Here is a 26,102-nt window from a genome sequence, read left to right as displayed (position 1 = left end):
TATTCCTGCTCTAGGGGATATTCCTGACCCAGGGATCAAACTGGGTCTCCTGAATTGCAGGTGGATTTACCATCTGAGCTACCAGGGAACATTAAGTTTGTTTTTGAAACCTAACATTTAATATTTTTACCCACTGGAACTCAAATATAAACTTGTCAGTATTAAGCTGGATTTAGAGCTGAAGAAAAAGGGAAAACTGGAGTTAAAAAGAATTGAATCAGTAATTTCAGAAAGTGATACATATTAAGTTATATATGGAATAACTATAATATGAGATATATCTAGGTTAAATATTCATCTAAATGTAAAATGAATTCAGAAATGACAAAATGATAAAATATTTATTGTGAGTGTGAGAAAATAGAGCAAAACCACATGCTTAACTCAAACTCAAAACTTAATTTCTTGCAAACCTCCTGGTGAGAGAATTCTTGGTCAACAAAATGAAACTTTTGAAGAATGGGAAAAGGCAAATTTGTCATGAAGTTACTGAAGGTGAAGCTCCAGGGCTCCACGTGGGCAAAGATACTTAGTATGGTATTGCAAACAGTCCCAGCATTTGTTTACATCAGGGGTCCCCAACATGGACCAGATCCTGGTCTGTTAGGAACCAGGTTGCACAGCAGAAGGTGAGTGGTGGGCTACTGAATGAAGCTTCATTTGTGTGTACAGCCATTGCCCGTAAGTCACATTACCACCTGAGCTCTGCTTCAGATCAGCCGCAGCATTAGATTCTTATAGAAGCGTGAATCCTATTGTGAATTGCATACATGAGGGATCGAGTTTGCACGTCCCTTATAAGAATCATCCCCAAACCACCACCACTCCACCCCAACCTCATCCATGGGAAAATTGTCTTCCAGGAAACAGGTTGCTGTTGCCGAAATGGTTGGGGATTGCTGATTTAGGTGGCCACCTGATTAAGAGGAGTCCCAATATGATTTACAATTTAGGTCTACAGTTCTCAGAAATAGGCATAAGGAGCCTTAGGAAACAAATGAGCATATAAGGGAGTTGCAAGTACTTTAAGTTTCTTTTGCCTTTGGAAAACATTTCACAGTGTCCCTCCTCTGCAGTCTCAACAAAATGTTTGTAAATTGGTTTTGCTTTGTTTCAGAGTGTGTGCGTTTTAAAGTCATTATTTTCATTTTCCCTTGTCTAGTCCTAAAACCAAACATTCAATGCCTTCTTGATTTTATGGCCTGGTTTTGTTGACTCTTGTCTCTGGGGTCCCACTGTGATCCTGAAAATGCCGAGTGACTTGGATTCTAGGGATGGAAAAAGCTTTGTTTAAGCTTTATTTAACCTACTCAGCTCACCAGAGTTGGATAGGCATTTCTCAAATACTCCTCAATAAACTCAATAAAAAGGGTTATATAGCCCTTGAGCAATTAATGGCAACTTTATGCCAGCCTGCATAAGAATCCAATAGAGAATTGTAATATGGCTCTGTCAGGACCTTTTTACACACGCCTCAACCTGCTGCAGTCTGAACAAATGTAGGAGAATAGTTCTGAGGCTTCAATTTATTTTGGTTTAGCTTCCTTTTTGTTTTATGAGCCATAGTTGCAAAAATCACTCTTCTGTCTAACATAATTTTGTTGTCTGTTCCCTAATTTAATACTTTTCCTTTTGTTGTTTCTAATAGATTTAGTTTACAATTTTTTGTGCAATATGGAAATAATTTGAGATGTTCCTTGCCCTTCATAAAAACACACTTTGTCTCTTTTATTTTTTTGTCATTGAAGAATCTGAATTCACATATTACATAAGACATTGACTGGCAAGGTTTGATCTTAATAAGCATAGATTAACAATTGGATGGTATTAAGTTTCAGTTAGAATATTTGAGATGTGCTGTAAAGAATGGCAGCACAGTATTCCCTGGAAGTGCCTCAGTGAGGGATCGCATAATAACCAGAAATTCCAAAGCCTGGTTCCCTCATATGGGTAAGTTTTAAGAGATCTTGCTATCCAAAGGTTTCTGGCCTATGTACTGAAACAAGTTCTTTAAAATGTATATCAGAAAATGTTCAGATTTGGGGTGTGGGAGTAATGGAGAGACTTTGAAAATGAGAGATTTCATCTACAGTGAGAAGAAAAACATGTTATTTTAAGTGATATTTACAGAACTTTTGATGAGTGGATAATTCTCTCCTTATGAACTTATTCAAATAGTTGTGTCTGATTATGAATATGAACTTTAATGAGCTAAAGCTGGGAAAAGATTACACTTCTGCAGAAAAATTAAAAGGAGTTTCTTTTATAAGGACAGCAGGGAAAAGAGGAGAATGAAGGAAAAATGAGGGAACTGGTGGGAAAATATGGGTGAAATGTCAGTGAGAAATTTTTAGAAGTGGAGAGACTAAAGGACTTTTCAAAAATATTCCTGATGCATATAATTTGCTTCATTATTTCATAGTAATGCAATTTATCATCTAAAATATTCAGTAAAGATTGTGTGAGTGATATTTCAAGTAATTAAGGACAACAGGCCATTTTTATAACTGAGTCAACATGGTAATGAAGAAAAGAATGTATTTTCTAAAGGCAAAATGGAAACCAGCTCAAATTCAGCAAAACTAAAAAAAATAGAGCAAGAGGTAAAATAGAAAGTCACCAACAACTTGGAAGGAAGGTGATACCAGAAAACAGGACAGACAGAGAATAATCAATTTTATTTAAATATTAAAAAAGAAAATAATACAGTTAATTAAAACCTTTGTGTACCATTCGTTAATCAAGATAATGTAGGCTAGTTGTTTTAACAAATGACTGCACTTTTAGTTGGTCGATACCATTAAAAGTGTGTTTTGTTGGTTTTGTTTTTTACTTTCACCACAGTTCATTGTGGATTGGGAGGCTCTTTCAGGTGTCTCTTCTCCAATCAGTGACTTGAGGATCCTTCCATTAGGTGTTTCAGCCATCTCAGCATCTTGGACTTTTAGCCATGTGAGTGGAACATGGAGAGGCTCGAGTATTACATGGGACATACTATGAATAGGTCTAGAAGGGAACACATCAATACTACTTACATTCCATTGGCCAGAACCCCATCATCTGATGCTGGGATGTGATGATGTGAGGCTGGGAAACTTTATCTTTTCCAGGGTGGCCTTAGTGTGCTTCTGATCAGTCTCTGCTATAATTACATTTACTTCTATTTCTATATTCAGCTGAAGTTTAAAAAAGTTGTGGGGAGGTTGAGCTTGGGAATAAAACAAATTAAAAACTCACCTTGTTAACAATTTCAAAATCATACCTTATGTTTTCTCTTTCTAAATTCCAGATTGGAATCAATAGAGCTTAAGGCTGAAGTTTTAGTTGAGTTCTAGAAAAACCTATTTTGGCATTTAAATACAAATATCAATTCACTTTTAAAAACATATGTTTTAAAACCCAGTTATAAAAATGTGAATGGTTGGCATTTTGCATACTTTTATTGAGGATAGATAGATTAGATAGATAGATTAAGAGGATAGATATTTAATGTTTGCAGACCTATTGCCTGTGCTTCAACTATGCAACTCTGCCATTGTCTCCCCCCACAAAGTATCTATAGTTCAAAACAAATAGGGTCAATAAAATTTTATTTACAAAAACAGGCATCTAGTCCAAGGATCATAGTTCATCAGCCTCTGTTGTAAATAATTTCTGACCTAAAGGGAAAAGTACAGAAATATTTTTGTGTGTATGTGTGTGTATATATATATATATATATATATATGTATATACACACATATGTATAGTAAGTTTCATACAAATCAAATTCCTATAAATATATGCTTTTAAAAAACTGTTGAAAGTTGTATGACCTCTTTTCTAAGTGATAATTCCTTTATTTAGTAAATAATTTACCCTTTGACTTCTGGCTTATATGTATCTTATATTACATATATTTGCTATTACTTGAACTATTCTTTAATGGTACTTATGCTTGAATTTCAGGATTTGAAATAGCTCAACTGGAATTCCATCACATCCACTAGCTTTGTTCGTAGTGATGCTTTCTAAGGCCCACTTGACTTCACATTCCAGGATGTCTGGCTCTAGGTGAGTGATCACACCATTGTAATTATCTGGGTCATGAAGATCTTTTTTGTACAGTTTTTCTGTGTATCCTTGCCACCTCTTCTTATTATCTCCTGCTTCTGTTAGGTCCATACCATTTCTGTCCTTTATTGAACCCATCTTTGCCTGAAATGTTCCCTTGATATCTCTAATTTTCTTGAAGAGATCTCTAGTCTTTCCCATTCTGTTATTTTCCTCTATTTCTTTGCATTGATCACTGAGGAAGGCTTTCTCATCTCTCCTGGCTATTCTTTGGAACTCTGCATTCAAATGGGAATAACTTTCCTTTTCTCCTTTGCTTTTCCCTTCTCTTCTTTTCACAGCTGTTTGTAAGGCTTCCTCAGACAACCATTTGCCTTTTTGCATTTCTTTTCCATGGGGATGGTCTTGATCCCTGTCTCCTGTACAATGTCACAAACCTCCGTTCATAGCTCATCAGGCACTCTGTCTATCAGATCTAATCCCTTAAATCTATTTCTCACTTCCACTGTATAGTCATAAGGGATTTGATTTAGGTCATACCTGAATGGTCTAGTGGTTTTCCCTACTTCCTTCAGTTTAAGTCTGAATTTGGCAATAAGGAATTCATGATCTGAGCCATAGTCAGCTCCTGGTCTTGTTTTTGCTGACTGTAGAGAGCTTCTCCATCTTTGGCTGCAAAGAATATAATCAATCTGATTTTGGTGTTGACCATCTGGTGATGTCCATGTGTAGAGTCTTCTCTTGTGTTCTTGGAAGAGGGTGTTTGCTATGACCAGTGCATTCTCTTGGCAAAACTCTATTAGCCTTTGCCCTGCTTCATTCCTTACTCCAAGGCCAAATTTGCCTGTTACTCCAGGTGTTTCTTGACTTCCTACTTTTGCATTCCAGTTCCCTATAATGAAAAGGATATCTATTTTGGGGGTTAGTTCTAAAAGGTCTTGTAGGTCTTCATAGAACCGTTCAACTTCAGCTTCTTCAGCATTCCTGGTTGGGGCATAGGCTTGGATTACCGTGATATTGAATGATTTGCCTTGGAAACAGAGATCAATCTGTCGTTTTTGAGATTGCATCCAAGTACTGCATTTCGGACTCTTTTGTTGACCATGATGGCTACTCCATTTCTTCTAAGGGAAGGGATTCCTGACCACAGTAGTAGATATAATGGTTATCTGAGTTAAATTCACCCATTCCAGTCCACTTTAGTTCACTGATTCCTAGAATGTCGACATTCACTCTTGCCATCTCCTGTTTGACCACTTCCAATTTGCCTTGATTCATGGACCTAACATTCCAGGTTCCTATGCAATATTTCTCTTTATAGCATCGGACCTTGCTTCTATCACCAGTCACATCTGTAACTGGGTATTGTTTTTGCTTTGGCTCCATCCCTTCATTCTTTCTGGAGTTATTTCTCCACTGATCTCCAGTAGCATATTGGGCACCTACCGACCTGGGGAGTTCCTCTTTCAGTATCCTATCATTTTGCCTTCTCATACTGTTCATGGGGTTCCCAAGGCAAGAATACTGAAGTGGTTTGCCATTCCCTTCTCCAGTGGACCACATTTTCTCAAACTGCTCCACCATGACCCGACCATCTTGGGTGGCCCCACACGGCATGGCTTAGTTCATTGAGTTAGATACGACTGTGGTCCTGTGATCAGACTGGCTAGTTTTCTGTGATTATAGTTTTAGTGTGTCTGCCCTCTGATGCCCTCTTGCAACACCTACCCTCTTAGTTGGGTTTCTCTTACCTCGGAAGTAGGGTATCTCTTCACGGCTGCTTCAGCAAAGCACAGCTGCTTCTCCTTACCTTGGACGAGGTGTATCTTCTCATGGCCGCCCCTCCTGACCTTGAATGTGGAATATCTCCTCTAGGCCCTCCTGCTCCCACACAGCCACCACTCCTTCGATGTGGGGTTGCTCCTCTCAGCCGCCGCTCCTGAACTCAGGCTTGTGGTAGCTCTTCTCCGCCACCGCCCCTGACCTCGGACGTGGGGAAGCTCCTCTCGGCCTCCGCCCCTGCGCTGTCGCAACCTGGCGCTCTCGGTCGCCACCCCTGACCTTGGGCGAGGGGTAGCTCCTCACGCCCCACTTCTGCACGGTCAATTGCAGGCGGTGCGCTTCTGCCGCGCAGAAGGACTGGAAAAGGTCAGTTTTCATTTGAATCCCTAAGAAAGGCAATCCCAAAGAATGCTCAAACTACCGCACAATTGCACTCATCTCACACGCTAGTAAAATAATGCTCAAAATTCTCCAAGCCAGGCTTCAGCAATACCTGAACCAAGAACTTCCAGATGTTCAAGCTGGTTTTAGAAAAGGCAGAGGAACCAGAGATCAAATTGCCAACATTCGCTGGATCATCGAAAAAGCAAGAGAGTTCCAGAAAAAACGTATATTTCTGCTTTGTTGACTATGCCAAAGCCTTTGACTGTGTGGATCACAGTAAAGTGTGGAAAATTCTGAAAGAGATGGGCATACCAGACCGCTTGACCTGCCTCTTGAGAAATCTATATGCAGGTCAGGAAGCAACAGTTAGAACTGGTCATGGAACAGCAGACTGGTTCCAAATAGGAAAAAGAGTACGTCAAGGCTGTATATTGTCACCCTGCTTATTTAACTTATATGCAGAGTACATCATGAGAAAGGCTGAGCTGGAGGAAGCACAAGCTGGAATCAAGATTGCCAGGAGAAATATCAATAACCTCAGATGTACAGATGACACCACCCTTATGGCAGAGAGTGAAGAGGAACTAAAAAGCCTCTTGATGAAAGTGAAAGAGGAGAGTGAAAAAGTTGGCTTAAAGCTTAACATTCAGAAAACTAAGATCATGGCATCTGGTCCCATCACCTCATGGGAAATAGATGGGGAGACAGTGGAAACAGTGTCAGACTTCATATATTTGGGCTCCAAAATCACTGTGGATGGTGACTGCAGCCATGAAATTAAAAGACGCTTACTCTTTGGAAGGAAAGTTATGACCAACCTAGATAGCATATTAAAAAGCAGAGACATTACTTTGCCAACAAAGGTCCATCTGGTCAAGGCTATGGTTTTTCCAGTGGTCATTTATGGATGTGAGAGTTGGACTGTGAAGAAAACTGAGCGCCGAAAAATGGATGCTTTTGAACTGTGGTGTTGGAGAAGACTCTTGAGAGTCTCTTGGACTGCAAGGAGATCGAACCAGTCCATCCTGAAGGAGATAAGTCCTCCATCATTGGAAGGACTAATGCTGAAGCTGAAACTCCAATACTTTGGCTACCTGATGTGAAGAGTTGACTCATTATAAAAGACCCTGATGCTGGGAGGGATTGGGGGCAGGAGGAGAAGGGACGACAGAGGATGAGACGGCTGGATGGCATCACCGACTCAATGGGCATGAGTTTGAGTAAACTCAGGGAGCTGGAGATGGACAGGGAGGCCTGGCATGCTGTGATTCATGGGGTCACAAAGAGTCAGACACGACTGAGCAACTGAACTGACTGACTGACTGACTGATGCTTGAATTATTTGTTAAAGCCATAAATTTTTAAAAATAAATCTGATTTAAAATAACTCTGCTTTCTCAGTATATAGACTAATTTATATTACAGTCAGGTACACCCATATAAGGGTTTCTCAGGTGTCACTAGTGGTAAAGAATCCACCTACCAATGTGATGCAAGAGTCACAGTTTTGATATCCAGGTCAGGAAGATCCCCTGGAGCAGGAAATGGCAACTCACTCCAGTATTCCTGCCTGGAAAATTCCATGGACAGAGGAGCCTGGCAGGCTACAGTCCACGGGCTTGCAAAGAGTCAGACATGACTGAGAGATAGCACACACAGACACACCTATATAACAAATTCAAGGTTTTTTTGTTTTTTTTTCAGTGAAAGCAATATATATTTTGAAGAACCACTAGAAGGCAGGCTTGAATATTTCTCTAGTATGGGCAAACATTTAGAAAGCGGAACTGCTCTGAATACCATTGGAGCCACTTGTAAGACAAAAAATAAATGGGACACTATTGCCATGTTGAAGTTGGCCCAAATTTGAATCATTTAAATAGGCTTCAGTGGAAGTTAAGGCAAGACATGAGAAGTTCCATGATCAGGAGGCCATAGTTTCTCCTTTGTTCACTTTCTTTCAGACCAGCTGACTTTAGATTAGGCTTATCTCTTCTATAGTACCTAAAAGGAAAGTGCAAGAAATAGACAACACATTCTGGTATTCTGAGTTTTCCTACTATTTCTCATAGCACTGAATAGGTGCTATGCACAGGTGACATGCACATGTGTCTGTGCATGCTAAGTTGCTTCAGTCATGGCTGGCTCTTTGTGACCCTATGGACTGTAGTCCACCAGGTTCCTCTGTCCACAGAGTTCTCCAGACAAGAATATTGCAGTGGGTTGCCATGCTCTACTCCAGGGGATCTTTCCAACCCAGGGATTGAACTCACATCTCTTATGTCCATCTGCATTGACAGGCAGGTTCTTTACCACTAGTGTCACTTGGGAAGCCCATGACTTACTATCCCAAAATATGTCACAAGGCTATTTAACCAAGGCTCCTTAACTGCCTCATAAGGACCAGCTTTCCAGCCTGGAATACTTAAGTTCTCAATTCTATATCCTCTACTCTGCCAATTTCTTATTTTAGAATATTTTAATTGTCCCAACCTACATTCCACTTACAAATTATTCCCACTTAGTATGCTTTTGATTTCAAGTAACAGAAAACTTATCTCAAATGGCTTAAAGGATGGACAGTCATCTCTCACATAACAAGCATTCCAGAGAGAGGTGGTATCAAGGTGGTTACAGGTCTGAGTTAGCTTCTCTAAAAATAACTTCCTTTTCTTCTTAAGGTACTTGAATGTCATTTTTATTAGAAGGAAAATCTTCTTGAGAAGCTACTCAGGTTATTCTCTGTGAAATTTCAGTGGCAACTATTGAGTCATTCCCCCATCCTTAGATGAAAAGTGGGAGGTAAGGGCAATGGGTACTTGGCACTTTCAATTTCTAAATGAAAAGGTAAGATCTAGCAGTGAAGAAGAAAAGTTGAGCTGTGAATTGTTATGGATCAAATAGATAAAGTCTGTTACAACTCTTAAGTGACTAGCCATAAAGTAGTATTTTGGTTTCTGGTGGGAATCTATGAGCAGATAAAATTTAAACCAACAACTGCCTCAAATCTTTTATGCTGCCTGTGGCTAAGTGCCAATAAAAAATCCTTATCATGTGTTATCTAAGGAACAGAACACCATCTTTGAGGCATTCCCCTCCAGTTTAGTGCTTATCTCCCTGTCCATGGTGGTGGCAAAATACACTCCTGCACAACAGGATTCATAGCATTGGCTCTTTTGGATTTGTTGATTTATTAATCATAATTTTAGGAAAATAGTTAAGAACGTTTGCCCAGAAGAAACCTGCTCAAATTGGATTGTAAGAAACCATGGTTTGGGTCAACGTAAAAATCTGTCACTCTTGGATTCTTTTGCTAGTAAATCCATCCCACCTCTAGGCAATCCCCAGTTGTGTGTAGACCTGATAGAAGACAGTGGCCGCCTTCAATCTGAAATCTCAAAAAGTCGTATCTTCCCTTTCTCTATCTTGGTCCATCACGGATCAGTTAGGTGATTTCGGCTCAGTCTATTAAACTTTATTTCACATGAATTTGAATCTTTAGTGAGTGACGCAGGAATATGGGGATGGTGAGATATCATATTTCTTACAACATCTTCTTTGAAACCAGTGGGATTTAACTGCATTTGCTGTGGTTCCTATTTCCAACCACTTTTTCTTACTCATTTTCTCAACCTTATTGTCCAGTCTTTTGTTAATTTTGTGAGTGTTAAATTATATTTTCTATAAATTAAGATCCATTATAATCTTGTTTAAGTTACTGGAGGATTTCTATGTCCCCTGAACTGGGGAGTATGTTGGTACCCAGCACCAGCCCCTGTGCTTCAGCTTTATGAGGTTTCTAATATCTTGATCTAACGTGCATGCCTGAAGCTTCAGTAATGTCCATGGCTTAGACTTGTGTATGCTTTTTGTCTGGCTGAGTTTACTTCCCCCACTTGTAGGTAAAGATGGGTAAGAAAAATAAAGCAAGAGAAATTGAATAGGGATTTGAAGAAAAGGTTTTTTTTGGGGTAAATCATGTGAGATTTTGCTGTCTTTAACTTAATGGGCTGGTAGCTCTCCAAATATTCCTTCTAATAATTTCTAATAAAGTTTTAGTGATTGAGTTGCTCAAATTCATCAGAGACTGAACATTAACCACCCTTTAAAATCTAACTGCTGTCTACCACTCTCTCCTAGAGTAGGAGTTCTCAGAGTCTGGTTGAACATGTGCATTAGGGCAACATATTTAAGAGCTTAAAAGGGCATTTGAGGTCACACTGTGTGGGGCCTCCCTCCTTAACTTCTAGCCTAAAGGACAAATTTCCTGCCTCATTCTCTGACTATACTGGCATCTTATAAATAATGTGGCCCAGAGTATCAGTTTAACCCACCCAGTACTCTTGCCTAGAAAATTCCATGGATGGAGGAGCCTGGTGGGCTACAGTTCACGGGGTCGCAGAGTCGGACACGACTGAACGACTTTTCACTTTCACTTCACCCTCACCAGAGAGGGATAATCACCATGACTAGGCTTTTCTTCATTTTCCATATTTAACAAGTAATTCATAATGTGTTAAATAAATATGATTAATATTTTCTTGGCACTGTTAAATATACAAAGTTCAGAACATTACTATATATGATTCTTGTAGGAGTTTGGAAGGTAGTGGATGAGGTAGTATATTATTTCCATTTTAGAAAAGATAATATTTCGGAGCACTTAAGTGATTTCCCAAGATTGCTGAAACAATAAGTAGATCTTTTGGAACCCCATGAAGAGTATGAAAAGGCAAAAAAGATATGACAATAGAAGACGAATCCTCTAGTTCAGTAGGTGTCTAATATGCCCTTGGGAAAGAACAGAGAAATAGCTCCAGAAAGAATGAAAAAATTGGACCAAACTGAAAATGCCACTCAGTTGTAGATGTGTCTATTGGTGAAAGTAAGTCCAATACTACAAAGAACAATATTTCATAGGAACCTTGAATGTTAGGTCCATGAATCAAGGTAAATTGAGTGTGGTCAGGCAGGAAATGGCAAGGGTGAACACTGACATTTTAGGAATCAGTGAACTAAAATGGATGGGAATGGGTGAATTTAATTCAAATGACCATTATATCTACTACTGTGGGCAGGAATCCCTTAGAAGAAATGGAGTAGTCCTCATAGTCAACAGGAGTTCAAAATGCAGTGCTTGAGTGCAATCTCAAAAATGACAGAATGATCTCGGTTCATTTCCAAGGCAAACCATTCAATATCAGAGTAATCCAAGTCTATGCTCCAACCACTAATGTTGAAGAAGCTGAAGTTGGATGGTTCTATGAAGATGTTCTAGAACTAACACCAAAAAAAGTCTTTTTCATCATAGGAGATTGGAATGCAAAATTAAGAAGTCAAGAAACACCTGGAGTAACAAGCAAGTTTGGCCTTGGAGTACAAAGGAGGCAGGGCAAAGGCTAATAGAGTTTTGTCAAGAGAACACACTGGTCGTAGCAAACTCCCTCTTCCAACAGCACAAGAGATGACTCTACACATGGGCATCACCAGATGGCTAGTACTAAAATCAGACTGATTGTATTCTTTGCAGTCAAAGATGGAGACACTATACAGCCAACATAAACAAGACCAGGAGCTGACTGTGGCTCAAATCATGAACTCCTTTCTGCAAAATTCAGACTTAAATTGAAGAAAGTAGGGAAAACTACTAGATCATTCAGGTAAGACCTAAATCAAATCCCTTATGATTATACAGTGGAGGTGATGAACAGATTGAAGGGATTAGGCCTGATATATAACATGCCTGAAGAACTATGGACAGAGGTTCATAACATTGTACCGGAGGCAGTGGCCAAAATCACTCTAGACAAAAAGAAAAATAAAAAGGCAAACTGGTCATCTGAGGAGGCCTTAAAAATAGCTGAGAAAAGAAGAGAAGCAAAAGGCAAAAGAGAAGTGAAAGATATACCCAATTGAATGTAGAGTTCTAGAGAACTGCAAGGAGAGACAAGAAAGCATTCTTAAGTGAACAATGCAAAAAAAAAAAAAAAAAAAAAAAAAAAGAAATAGTGGAAAGCAATAGAATGGGAGACTAGAGATCTCTTTAAGAAAACTGGAGATATCAAGGGAACTTTTCCTACAGAGAATGGACACAATAAAGCGCAGAAATGGCAAGGACCTAACAGAAGCAGATAAGATTAGGAAGAGATGGCAAGAATACATAAAAGAGTTATATAAAAAGGTCTTAATGACTCAGATAACCACAATAGTGAGAGAGTCAATTTCTAGGCTAGTTGATAAGAAGTTTGGTGGTCCTCAAAGATAGAGGGATCTGAGGTTCTCAACGAGGAAACAGGGGTCTGGAATTCTCAAGGAGGAGGAAAGGATAAACCTTTTTTCCCTCTACATTCCTTAGTCTTAGTCACATAAAAGATTTTTATCTTTAAGCCTAGAACTGATGATTACACAACAAACAACTCAGTTTAAACTCTGTACTAAGATTATATAACAACAATGTATCCTGTTTGAGGACAGTTTCTCCTTTCTGAAAACCTTCTGGCTAATCCTGTTATTTTAAGATGTAAATTATTGGAGTGGGAACAGTAATATCTTTACAACCTCCAGACATTATTTTTATTCATTGTAATAACTAATTAAAAAATATATAACTCCGTTGCTAACACTAGCCAATGGGGCAATCTTTCTGCCCCCTTCTGATGTCTCTGTCAGAAGCTTTCTCTATCTTTTTTATACTTTAATAAAACTTTATTACACAAAAGCTCTGAGTGATCAAGCCTCATCTCTGGCCCTGGATTGCATTCTTCTCCTCCGAAGGCCAGGCATCTCAGCATCTTTCTTAGTTTAGCAACAACCTTTCAATGGTATGATCATTCACCTAAAGCCAGACATCCTGGAATGTGAAGTCAAGTAGGCCTTAGGAAGTATACTATAAACAGAGCTAGTGGAAGTGATGGAATTACAGCTAAGCTATTTCAAATCCTAAAAGATGATACTGTGAAAGTGCTGCACAGGATATGCCAGAAAATTTGGATAACTCAGCAGGGGCCACAGGACTAGAAAATGTCAACTTTCATTCCAATCCCAAAGAAAGGCAATACTAAAGAATGTTCAAACTACTGTGCAACTTTGCTCATTTTACATGCTAGCAAGGTAATGCTCAAATCCTTCAAGCTAGGCTTAAACAGTATGTGAACTGACAACTTTCAGATGTGCAAGCTGAATTTAGAAAAGGCAGAGGAACCAGAAATAAAATTTCTGTCTGTTGGATCATAGGAAAAGCAAGAGAATTTCAGAAAAATGTCTGCTTCTGCTTTATTGTTTACACTAAAGCCTTTGACTGTGTGGATTGCAAGAAACTGTTGGAATTTCTTAAAGAGATGGAAATATCAGACCACCTTGCCTGCCTCCTGAGAAACTTGTATGCAGGTCAAGAAGCTACAGAGTCAGAAATGAAACAGCATACTAGTTGAAAATTGGGAAAGGAGTACATCAGGCTGTATATTGTCATCCTGTTTATTTAACTTCTATGCAGTGTACATCATGCTAAATGCCATACTGGGTGAATCACAAGCTGGAATCAAGATTGCTGGGGCAATATCAGCAATCTCAGATATGCATATGATTCCAGTCTAATGGCAGAAAGCAAACAGGAACTAAAGAGCCTCTTGATGAGGGTGAAAAAGGAGAATGAAAAAGCTAGCTTAAAACTCAACATTCAAAAAACTAAGATCATGGTATCTGGTCTCATCACTTCATGACAAACAGATGGGGGGAAAGCAGAAACAGTGGTAGATTTTATTTTCTTTGGCTCCAAAATCACTGTAGACAGTGACTGCAGCCACAAAATTAAAAGATACTTGCTTCTTTGAAGGAAGCTATGAGAAACCTATACAGTGTATTACAAAACAGAGACAACACTTTCCCAACAAAGATTCATTTAGTCAAAGCTATGGGTTTTCCCAGTAGTCATGAGCTGATATGAGAGTTGGACCATAAAGAAGGCTGAGGAATGAAGAGCTGATGCCTTTGAACTGTGCCATTGGAAAAGACTCTTGAGAGTCCCTTGGACTGCAAGGAGATCCAACCAGTCCATCCCGAAGGAAGTCAACCCTGAATATTCTTTGGAAGGACTGATGCTGAAGCTGAAGTTCCAATACTTTGGCCACCTGATGCAAAGAGCTGATTCACTGGAAAAGACCCTGATGCTGGGAATGATTGAAGATAGCAGGAGAAGGGGCAACAGAGGATGAGATGGTTGCATGGCATTACTGACTCAATGAACATGAGTTTGAGAAAACTCCAGGAGATAGTGAAGATTTGGGAAGCCTGATGTGCTGCATGCAGTCCATGGGGTCACAAAGAGTCAGAAAAGCCTTAGTGACTGAACAGAAGGGTTCAAATCCAGGTCTCTGTTCAAATACAAACTTCTAAGAAAACAATTGTTTGTGGAAGATGAAGAGATAATTTTTTACACATGGATCAGAAATATTATAGGTTCTGTCCCTTTCAGCCCAAAACTTATCCTCAATGTTACTTATGCTCTGAGATCTGGTCACTTAACCCTGAAAGAAATTACAAAGAAGGACCTCTGGAAAAAAATATTGTTGGGGAGACACGATAGTTAGTGCATAGGTATCAAAAAGGTAGATGTATCTTATAAATTCATATTCTTATTATAAAATTTAAAATTTATTCCCAAACCAGAAATGCTTATTAGAGAAAGGGACCTAATAGCATATAGTCTAACTTCCATATTCTACAAGGAGAAACAATTTTAGGCATTGTGTAAGAAATTTCTTGCATGTTAGTTTATTTAAATTTAGTGTTACTTAAGATGCTCTATGTGAAAGATTTTTTAAAAAAAAACAACATTTACAAAGTATAAAATTGAGACAGGTTTAATAATATGTTAAATACTTAAGAAGCAGATAGTAAATAAAAGTTTTTATCTATGAATTCTGGACTATACTTTCACCAGAATCTATATAAACCACTTCAAAATTATCAATTCACTGTTTTTAGTCTTCAAAAAGATTGAAAGGATAGTTTAATTTTCTTACAAAAAGGCATATTTCTTGGCAAGATTAATGGATCAGATAGTTTATTAGATATTTAAGAATCACAATTCAAAGAAAACTAAAAGCACAAATATTTTATCTTAAAATTGAACTCTTAAGGACAAAATATTGAATCTAGAGGAATTTAGTTCATAAATAGTTCTCATTTCTTTAATGCTTAAGATTAATTCTGGGTAATAAAGTTCAATAAATAGTATGCAATTAATAGAATTAGTACAGCTGGGACATGGGTACAAAATGTTACAGCAGATGGAAGATACGTACACTTCAAACAGAGCACAATTGGCAAGCAGAATCGTTAGTAAAAGCAACAGGAAAATATATAAACAGTGGTCCATTAGTCATATTAAGATAGAAAGTAAACCAAACAAGCTTATTGATGTGGTAATGAACACTGCCTTGGAACAAAGATAAAATGTTTATTCAGAGAAAAGGATACAGGAAAGGCTTGATAGTTATTGTTTTTCAGAGACTTTAAAAAGAAAAAAAAAAAAAAGAATATTCATAGAGGGTACTGACCAAACAATCTCAATAAGGTAGTAGATAAAATATATGAAGTAATACAAGTATAATATATATCTATATATCTTATACTTGATGTTTCAGGTTAGATTTTAACATTTTTATTTAAACCATTTTATAAATATAAATGTGGATTTTGCTATAAAAGTTAACTCAAGGACAGTTAAGTTTACACATATAAAATAAATCTATATAAAGTACAATGTAGTTCTTAAAGCACAGGTTTTTGGTTCATCCTTTTTTGGCAAAGATTATGTACCAAATCTATTAACAGCACTACAAGGCAGGCAGTACATTGTTACCTTGTTTTAAAGGTGAAAAAATATAAGGGACAAAGAAGTTAAGCAATTTGCCCCTGGTTACAATGTTATTGAGTTTGAGGGTAGGAATCCAATACATTTTTCTAAGACACAAATCTTATAATCTTTTATGTTGGCTGAGTAGAGGTAAACCCTGAATAGGGATTGAAGGAAATGCATAAACAGTTATATAATTCTTTTTTTCCCCCCTCTATCTTTTTTAAAAATTGAAGTATAGTTGATTTTCAATGTTGTGTTAATTTCTTCTGTACATACAGCAAAGTGATTGAGTTACACACATACATATATACATTCTTTTTCATATTCTTTTCCATTATTATTTCTTACAGGATATTGAGTGTATTTCTTTGTGCTATACAATAGGACCTTCCTTTTTGTCCATTTTATATGTTTGTACCTGCTAATCCCAAACTCCCAATCTATGTATCTCCCTCTTTGCCCCCTTGACCACCACAAATCTGTTCTCTATGTCTGTGGTTTGTTTTTGTTTTCTAGATAAGTTGATGTTGATTTTTGTCATATTTTAGATTTAACAGTGGTTATATAGACTTCCCAGGTGGCTCAAGTGGTACAGAATCCACCTGCCAACCCAGGACATGCAAGTTGAATACCTGGGTCTAAAAGATCCCCTGGGAAGGAAATGGCAATACACTCCAGTACTTTTGCCTGGTATATCCCATGGACAAAAGAGCCTGATGGGCCTGCAACCTGTCCATGGTTGCAAAGAGACACAACTTAGAGACGGAACATGCATGAAAATATCACGTATACATTCAATTTACCAGGATTTCTTCATTATGAGTACAATGAATGAAATGTCTCCTGACTTTAAGACGTTCTTATTAGAGACATTAAATAGCATTAAGATGCCATCTTAGAAAAAGAAAAGAAACTAATAGTCAACTAATTTAGATAGCATTTACTAGTTTATTGATGAATATACAAAATGATAGTATTTTACTAGATTTAAGAGATCAAACTTTTTAAGTCCAAGTCAGTAAATAAAAGCTATGAAATAAATGACTTACTGTGAAAAAAAGAATATATATATATATTCAACTTGATTCAGAGGAGATTTAAAAAATTAAGCAAATTCATTACTAAGAAAAAATAAATATGTTTGACTGTTACACTGGAACTAAACATATTTTATATTCAGTTCAGTTCAGTTCAGTCACTCAGTTGTGTCCAACTCTTTGAGACCCCATGAACCATAGCACCCCAGGCCTCCCTGTCCATGACCAACTCCCAGAGGTTACCCAAACCCATGTCCATTGAGTCGGTGATGCCATCCAACCATCTCATCCTCTGTCGTCCCCTTCTCCTCCTGCCCTCAATCTTTCCCAGCAGCAGGGTCTTTTCAAATGAGTCAGCTCTACCCATCAGGTTGCCAAAGTACTGGAGTTTCAGTTTCAGCATCAGTCCTTCCAATGAACACCCAGGACTGATCTCCTTTAGGATGGACTGGTTGGTTCTCCTTGCAGCCCAAGGGACTCTCAAGAGTCTTCTCCAACACCACAGTTCAAAAGCATCAGTTCTTCGGCACTCAACTTTCTTTATAGTCCAACTCTCCAATCCATACATGACCACTGGAAAAACCATAGCCTTGACTAGACAGCCCTTTGTTGGCAAGGTAATATCTCTGCTTTTTAATATGCTGTCTAGGCTTGTCATAACTTTCATTCCAAGGAGTAAGCATCTTTTAATGTCATGGCTGCAGTCACCATCTGCAGTGATTTTGGAACCCCAAAATATAGACTCCCAGGGTTTCCACTGTTTCCCCATCTATTTCCCATGAAGTGATGGGACCGGATGCCATGATCTTAGTTTTCTGAATGTTGAGCTTTAAGCCAACTTTTTCACTCTCCTCTTTCACTTTCATCAAGAGTCTCCTTAGTTCTTCACTTTCTGCCATAAGGATGGTGTCATCTGCATATCTGAGGTTATTGATATTTCTCCTGGCAATCTTGATTCCAGCTTGTGCTTCCTCCAGCCCAGCATTTCTCATGATGTACTCTGCATATAAGTTAAATAACCAGGGTGACAGTATACAACCTTGACATACTCCTTTTCCTATTTAAACCAGTCTGTTGTTCCATTTCCAGTTCTAACTGTTGCTTCCTGACCTGCATACAGGTTTCTCAAGAGGCAGGTCAGGTGGTCTGGTATTCCCATCTCTTTCAGAATTTTCCACAGTTTATTATGATCCACACAGTCAAAGGCTTGGCATAGTCAATAGCAGAAAGCAGAAATAGATGCTTTTCTGGAACTCTCTTCTTTTTTGATGATCCAGTGGATGTTGGCAATTTGATCTCTGGTATCTCTGCCTTTTCTAAAACCAGCTTGACCATCTAGAATTTCATGGTTCACGTACTGCTGAAGCGTAGCTTGGAGAATTTTGAGCATTACTTTACTAGTGTGTGAGATGAGTGCAATTGTGCAGTAGTTTGAGCATTCTTTGGGACTGCCTTTCTTTGGAATTGGAATGAAAACTGACCTTTTTCAGACCTGTGGCCACTGCTGAGTTTTCCAAATTTGCTGGCATATTGAGTGCAACACTTTCACAGCATCATCTTTCAGGATTTGAAATAGTTCGACTGGAATTCCATCACCTCTACTAGCTTCATTCATAATGATGCTTTCTAAGGCCCGCTTGACTTCACATTCCAGGATGTCTGGTTCTAGGTGAGTGATCACATAGATCGTGATTATCTGGGTTGTGAAGATCTTTTTTGTACAGTTCTTCTGTGTATTCCTGCCACCTCTTCTTAATAGCTTCTGTTTCTTTTAGGTCCATGCCATTTCTATCCTTTATTGTGCCCATCTTTGCATGAAACGTCCCCTTGATATCTCTAATTTTCTTGAAGAGATCTCTAGTCTTTCCCATTCTGTTGTTTTCCTCTATTTCTTTGCATTGGTCACTGAGGAAGACTTTCTTATCTCTCCTTGCTATTAACCTTATACAAACTTTAAAAAGCGGAACCTTGTAGAGACAGACAATTTTAAGAACACAGGATGAAGGAAGGAAGGACTCTGTCTTTTAGAAGATACTTGTAAATAAGCTCTAAACAATGTAACATGAAGAAATGAGATTGATACCTGGAACAGAAACATAGTAGTTCAAGCCTAAAAAATCTAACATAGATGTCAGCACATCAATATGAAAAGAAATAAAACAATAATTTATATAGATATTGATAAGATACTTAATAAAGTTTAAGATCAAAAATGTATGATTATTCAGTAAGCCTTAAAAGTAAACTTGGTAGTTTCCCTTGTAATATGACACACAGTACATGAACTGAGAAATTTCAGATGTCAAGCTGGATTTAGAAAAGACAGAGGAACCAGAGATCAATTGCCAACATCTGTTAGATCGTAGAAAAAGCAAGAGAATTTCAGACAAGCATCTACCTCTGCTTTACTGACTACATTAAACCCTTTGACTGTGTGGATCACAACAACTTGTGGAAAATTCTTCGAGATTGGAATACCAGCCCACCTTAGCTGCCTCCTTGTGACTTCAGCTGGTAATAAGTCCACCTGCAATGCCAGAGACCTGGGGTTGATCCCTGTGTTGGGAAGATCCCCTGGATAAGGGAAAGATGACCCACTCCAGTATTCTGGCCTGGAGAACTCCCAGGACTGTATAGTCCATGGTGTTGCAAAGAGTCAGAAATGACTGAGTGAATTTCACTTCACTTTCCTGCCTCCTGAGAAATCTGTATGAGGTCAAGAAGTGACAGAACCCGACATGGAAAAACAGACTGGCTCCAAACTGGGAAAGGAGTACATCAAGACTGCATATTGTCACCCTGCTTATTTAATTTATATGCAATGTATACTATTCAAAATATTGGGCTGGATAAAGCACAGGCAAGAGTCAAGATTGTGGGAGAAATATCAATAACCTCAGATATGCAGATGAACCACCCTTATGGTAGAAAGTGAGGAAGAACTAAAGAGTCTCTTGATGAAAGTGAAAGAGGAGAGTGGCTTAAAGCTCAACATTCAGAAAACTATGATCATGGCATCTGGTCCCATTCAGTTCAGTTCAGTTGCTCAGTTGTGTCCGACTCTTTGTGACCCCATGAATTGCAGCATGCCAGGCCTCCCTGTCCACCACAAACTCCTGGAGTTTACTCAAACTTATGCCCATCGAGTCGGTGATGCCATCCAGCCATCTCATCCTCTGTCATCCCCTTCTTCTCCTGCCCCCAATCCCTCCCAGCATCAGGGTCTTTTCTAACGAGTCAACTCTTCTCATGAGGTGGTCAAAGTATTGGAGTTTCAGCTTCAGCATCAGTCCTTCCAATGAACACCCAGGACTTATCTCCTTCAGGATGGACTGGTTGGATCTCCTTGCAATCCAAGGGACTCTCAAGAGTCTTCTCCAACACCACAGTTCAAAAGCATCAATTCTTCCATCCTCAGCTTTCTTCACAGTCCAATTCTCACATCCATACATGACCACTGGAAAAACCATAGCCTTGACCAAATGGACATTTGTTGGCAAAGTAATGTTTCTGCTTTTTAATATGCTATCTAGGTTGGTCATAACTTTCCTTCCAAGGAGTAAGCGTGTTTTAATTTCATGGCTGCAGTCACCATCTGCACTTCATGGCAAACAGAAGGGGACATGATGAAAATAGTGAGATACTTTATTTTTTAGGGCTCCAAAATCACTGCAGATGGTGACTGAAGACATGGAATTTAGACACTGGCTCCTTGGAAGGAAAGCTATGACCAATCTAGATAGCATATTAAAAAGAAGAGACATTACTTTGCCAACAGGGGTCTGTCTAGTCGAAGCTATGATTTTTCCAGTAGTCATGTATGGATGTGTGAGTTGGACCATAAAGAAAGCTGAGCGTGGAAGAATTGATGCTTTTGAACTGTGGTGTTGGAGAAGACTGTTGAGAGTCCCTTAGAGTGTAAGGAGATCAATCATAAAGTAAATGAGTCCTGAATATTCGTCGGAAGAACTGATGCTGAAAGTGAAGCTCCAATACTTTGACCTCCTGATGCGAAGAACTGACTCGTTGGATAAGACCCTGATGCTGGGAAAGATTGAAGGCAAGAGGAGAAGGTGATGACAGAGGATGAGATGGTTGGATGGCATCACTGACTCAATAGACATGAGTTTGGGTGAGCTCCAGGAGTTGGTGATGGACAGGGAAACCTGGCATGCTGCAGTCCACAGGGTTGCAAAGAGTCAGACAGGACTGAGTGACTGAATTAACTGAAATGACAAAAAGTGTCTTACAGCAAGAGTCAGGTTGAAGTCTTCCATCTGAAGTCAAAATCAAGAAAAAAGGGGCAACTATCATCACTATTATTTAAAATTGCTCTGGGAGTATGAATTAATGCAATTAGTCCACAAAGATTATCAAGTAATATAAATATTTTAAAGGAGAAAGCAATATTTTTTGATGATATTTTATACTTCTAAGTAAAGTTAATCATCTGAAAACATAGAAAACCAAAAGAAATATGTGAATTTGATGATTTATACACAGTTATATAGAAACCAAAATTCAGCTAAAAAGTATAAGTGAAGAGTTTCTACTCACAGGAGAAATGTCATATGTATAATGTCTCAGAAAACAAAACAAAACAAGAAAGGTGGTATGTGTTATTACAAGAAAAAAATTAAAAAACACTACCAAGGGACTTTAATACAAAGTTTGTAAAATAGAAGACATATCCTATGAATGCAAATAAACACTCAGTTTTGTGATGTAATCAATATCTTTTATTGACACAATATTAAGTACGAGTCCAAAGACACGTCTTGAAAAATAGATAATCAATTCAAAATGTGTGAAAGTAACTGTTAGAAAAGAATCTTGAGAATTTTAACTTATGCCCAATCTTCCATCTATTAAAATATGTGCTAAAGCTACATCAACTAAAATAATTTATTATTTACATTAATCGACAGTTTCTTGCCTCTTTTATTTATAAATTACATAGACATCACATATGTTTCTTCCTTCAAACTATGGTATCTATTCAGTTCAGTTCAGTCGCTCAGTCGTGTCCAACTCTTTGCGACCCCATGAATTGCAGCACGCCAGGCCTCCCTCCCTGTCCATCACCAACTCCCAGAGTCTACCCAAACCTATGTCCATTGAGTCAGTGATGCCATCCAGCCATCTCATCCTCTGTCGTCTCCTCCTCCTCCTCCTGCCCCCAATCCTTCTCAGCATCAGGGTCTTTTCCAATGAGTCAACTCTTTGCATGAGGTGGCCAAAGTATTGGAGTTTCAGCTTCAGCATCAGTCCTTCCAATGAACACCCAGGACTGATCTCCTTTAGGATGGACTGGTTGGATCTCCTCGCAGTCCAAGGGACTCTCAAGAGTCTTCTCCAACACCACAGTTCAAAAGCATCAATTCTTCCATCCTCATCTTTCTTCACAGTCCAATTCTCACATCCATACATGACCTCTGGAAAAACCATAACCCTGACTAGATGGACCTTTGTTGGCAAAGCAATGCTTCTGTTTTTTAATATATTATCTAGGTTGGTTATAACTTTCCTTCCAAGGAGTAAGCATCTTTTAATTTCATGGTATCTATTGGCTGGTATCTTTTATAAATGCACCAAAAAACTGTTCCCTGGATGCATTAGAGAAAGGCTAACATTGGGTTACATTTTACAGGTATCATAAGGTTGTTGGCCTTCTGTGATCATCTTCATCAGGGAGTATAATTTAACTTATCTGAGTTATTTTTTAAAGTTAAAAACCCCTTTCCAATTATTACTCTCAGGAGTTACTTTCTCATGATTATGATTACATTTCAGTTGTTTCTGAACTCTTTAATCAGCAACAACATATATCTGAACATGGAATCTATGAATCACTGAACTCACCTACTACGTTGCTCAGCAGCCATAATAAACAGGGTTTCATATAAGGTTACAAGGAGGAGTAAAGAAGACAGGCATGTCAATGAAGCATAATGTTGCTTAGAACTTTCTTATGTTAAGAATCTGTTGGCAGCTCAGGTGACTGAACAGTGAAAGCAGCAGTGGTTCCTTCAGAGGCCAGTACCCTTTGATTCCATCTCTAGTCCTCCATCATTGTAGGACTCAGCTACTTTCTCTTCTTTTACTCCTTTCCATGTGTCTCAATTTCTGCTCCTTTTATAGCAGATGCTTAACTTTTTGCCTAAAGGGTAACTGCATGTGAGAGATAATGGTCCCATTAATCTCCACAATTCCTATTGGATAGAGCTTTTTTTAAGAAAGAAATTATTTTTTATTGAAGGAAAATTGCTTTTCCAAATTTTGTTCCTTTCTGTCAAGCCTCAACATGAATCAGTCATAGGTATACATATATCCCCTCCCTTTTGAACCTCCCTTCCATCTCCCTCCTAATCCCACCCATCTAAGTTGATACAGAGCCCCTGTTTGAGTTTCCTGAGACATACAGCAAATTCCCGTTGGCTATCTATTTTACATACGGTAATGTAAGCTTCCATGTTACTCTTCCCATACATCTCACCCTCTTCTGTCCTCTCCCCATGTCCGTTAGTCTATTCTCTATGTCTGCTTCTCCACTGTTGCCCTGTAAATGAATTCTTCAGTACCATTTTTCTAGATTCTGTGAATATGTGTTAGAAAACGCTATTTAACTTTCTCTTTCTGTCTCACTTCACTCTGTATAAAAGGTTCTAGGTTCATTCACCTCACTAGAACTGACTCAAACACTTTCCTTTTTATGGCTGAGAAATATTCCATTATGTATATATACCATAGCTTCTTTATCCATTCATCTGCCGATGGACATCTAGGTTGCTTCCACGTTCTAGTTATTGTAAATAGTGCTGAAATGAACAATAGGATACATGTGTTTCTTTCAATTTTGGTTTCCTCAGGGTTTCTGCCTAGGAGTGGGATTGCTGGGTCATATGGTGGTTTTATTCCTAAAGGAATCTCCATATCGTCTTCTATAGTAGCTGTATCAATTTACATTCCCATCAACAGTGCAAGAGTGTTCCCTTTTCTCCACACCCTTTCCAGAACTTATTGTTTAAGACTTTTTGATGATGGCCATTCTGACTGGTGTGAGGTGATATCTCACTGTAGTTTTGATTTGCATTTCTCTAATAGTGATGTTGAGCATCTTTTCACGTGTTAGCCATCTGTAATCTTCTTTGTAGAAATGTCTGTTTAGGTCTTTCCCCCACTTTTTGACTGGGTTGTTTGTTTTTTCTGGTATTGAGTTGTATGAGCTGCTTGTATATTTTGGAAATTAATCCTTTGTCAGTTATTTCAGTTGCTATTCTTTTCTCCCATTCTGAGGGTTGTCTTTTCACCTTGCTTATAGTTTCTCTTGCTGTGCAAAAGCTTTTAAGTTTAATCAGGTCCCACTTGTTTACTTTTGCTTTTATTTCCTTCACTGTAGGAGGTGGGTCATAGAGGATCTTGCTTTGCTTTATGTCATTGAGTGTTCTCCCTATGTTTTCCTCTAAGAGTTTTATAGTTTCTGGACTTACATATTCCTGGATAGGAATAATCAATATTGTGAAAATGACTATACTACCACATGCAATCTACAGATTCAATGAAATTCCTATCAAATTACCAATGGCATTTTTTTCACAGAACTAGAACAAAAAAATTCACAATTTATGTGGAAACACAAAAGACCCCAAAGAGCGAAAGCGGTATTGAGAAAGAGGAATGGAGCTGGATGAATCAAGCTTCCTGACTTCAGATTATACTATGAAGCTATAGTCATCAAGACAGTATGGTACTGACACAAAAACAGAAATATAGACCAATTGAACAGGATAGAAAGCCCAGAAATGAATCCATGCACCTATGGGTAACTTATTTTTGACAAAGGAGGCAAGAATATGCATTGGGGCAAAGACAGCCTCTTCAATAAATGGTGCTGGGAAAACTGGACAGCTACATGTAAAAGGACAGAACTCTTTTATAAACAGTTATAACTCTAGGTTGAGTCCTTGAGACAAGTTCTATATAAGTAAAAAGTATCTGTGAGAAAGACTGTGGGATCTGGCAGGCTTACTCTCTTCAGGAAAACATGAAACTGCTGTGTCAGGGAAGAATGTTGAGGATAACATTTATTGGAATGTCACTCAAGAAAATCAACTTCTTGCAATAATTTCCATCAGTTAGGTGTCACCCTTTTATTCTTCCTAAATTTACTGCTTAAGAATATCATATTTTGCTTTAGGAATCATCACTATCAACCTCATATACTACACGAAAAATTGGAAATTATATGACTCAAACTTTCTTCTTTTGCATCTTTGAATGAGGCTAATTTCTGTTTCTATAGACTAAGTAACTTTTGTGTCCATAAATGAATTAATTCTAAAAAGATAAGCAGTATTTTAATTTTTATCACTCATTAATCTGATAATTTTCTGTAGTCAAAAGGTATAATTCAATTTTATCTTCTTTGGCATTATGTCCTCCATGTTCATCCATGTTGTTGCAAATGGCGATATCTCATTCTCTTTTTATGGCCATATAATATTCCACCACACACGCACACACCCATACACACACAAACACACCCACACACACATACTGCACAATACTTCCCTTTTATCCATACCCTTGCCACTATTTACCTGTATTTTGATAACAACCCTCTTAACACATTTGATGTGACATCTTGCTTGGTTTTGATTTACATTTCCCTGATTAGTGATACTGAGCACCTTTCCATGTATCTGTCAGATATCTGCATGTCTTCTTTGGCAAAATGTCTACTCTGTTCCCTTGCCAATTGAGTTATTTGGTTTTTTGCTATTTATTTGTATGAGTTAATTATATGTTTTGGATACTGACCTTAGGAAAAGAATGGGAGGCTATAGTATATGCATTTAATTCTTAGTATCATGTTTTAGAGGAAGAGAGCTTGTGTGTGGCTGTGTTCCCCAAATTACTTGACTTTCCACTTTGCAGGACAAAGAACTTTGGAAAAATATAGTCATGATACAGTTGCCTAGATGAGA

At 38.2% G+C, this 26,102-nt stretch overlaps 1 pseudogene; it reads right to left on the bottom strand.

Moving 5' to 3' along the window:
• Positions 1-5,979: 5,979 nt before the first annotated feature.
• LOC133049345 (heterogeneous nuclear ribonucleoprotein H3-like) overlaps positions 5,980-26,102 on the bottom strand; it is a 165,361-nt pseudogene continuing 145,238 nt past the window's right edge.

This window comes from Dama dama, chromosome 30 (genome assembly GCF_033118175.1).
Source record: "Dama dama isolate Ldn47 chromosome 30, ASM3311817v1, whole genome shotgun sequence".
NCBI classification, from domain to species: Eukaryota; Metazoa; Chordata; class Mammalia; order Artiodactyla; family Cervidae; genus Dama; species Dama dama.
Note: the sequence above shows the minus strand (reverse complement) of the source record. Positions and strands in the feature narration are given on the sequence as shown.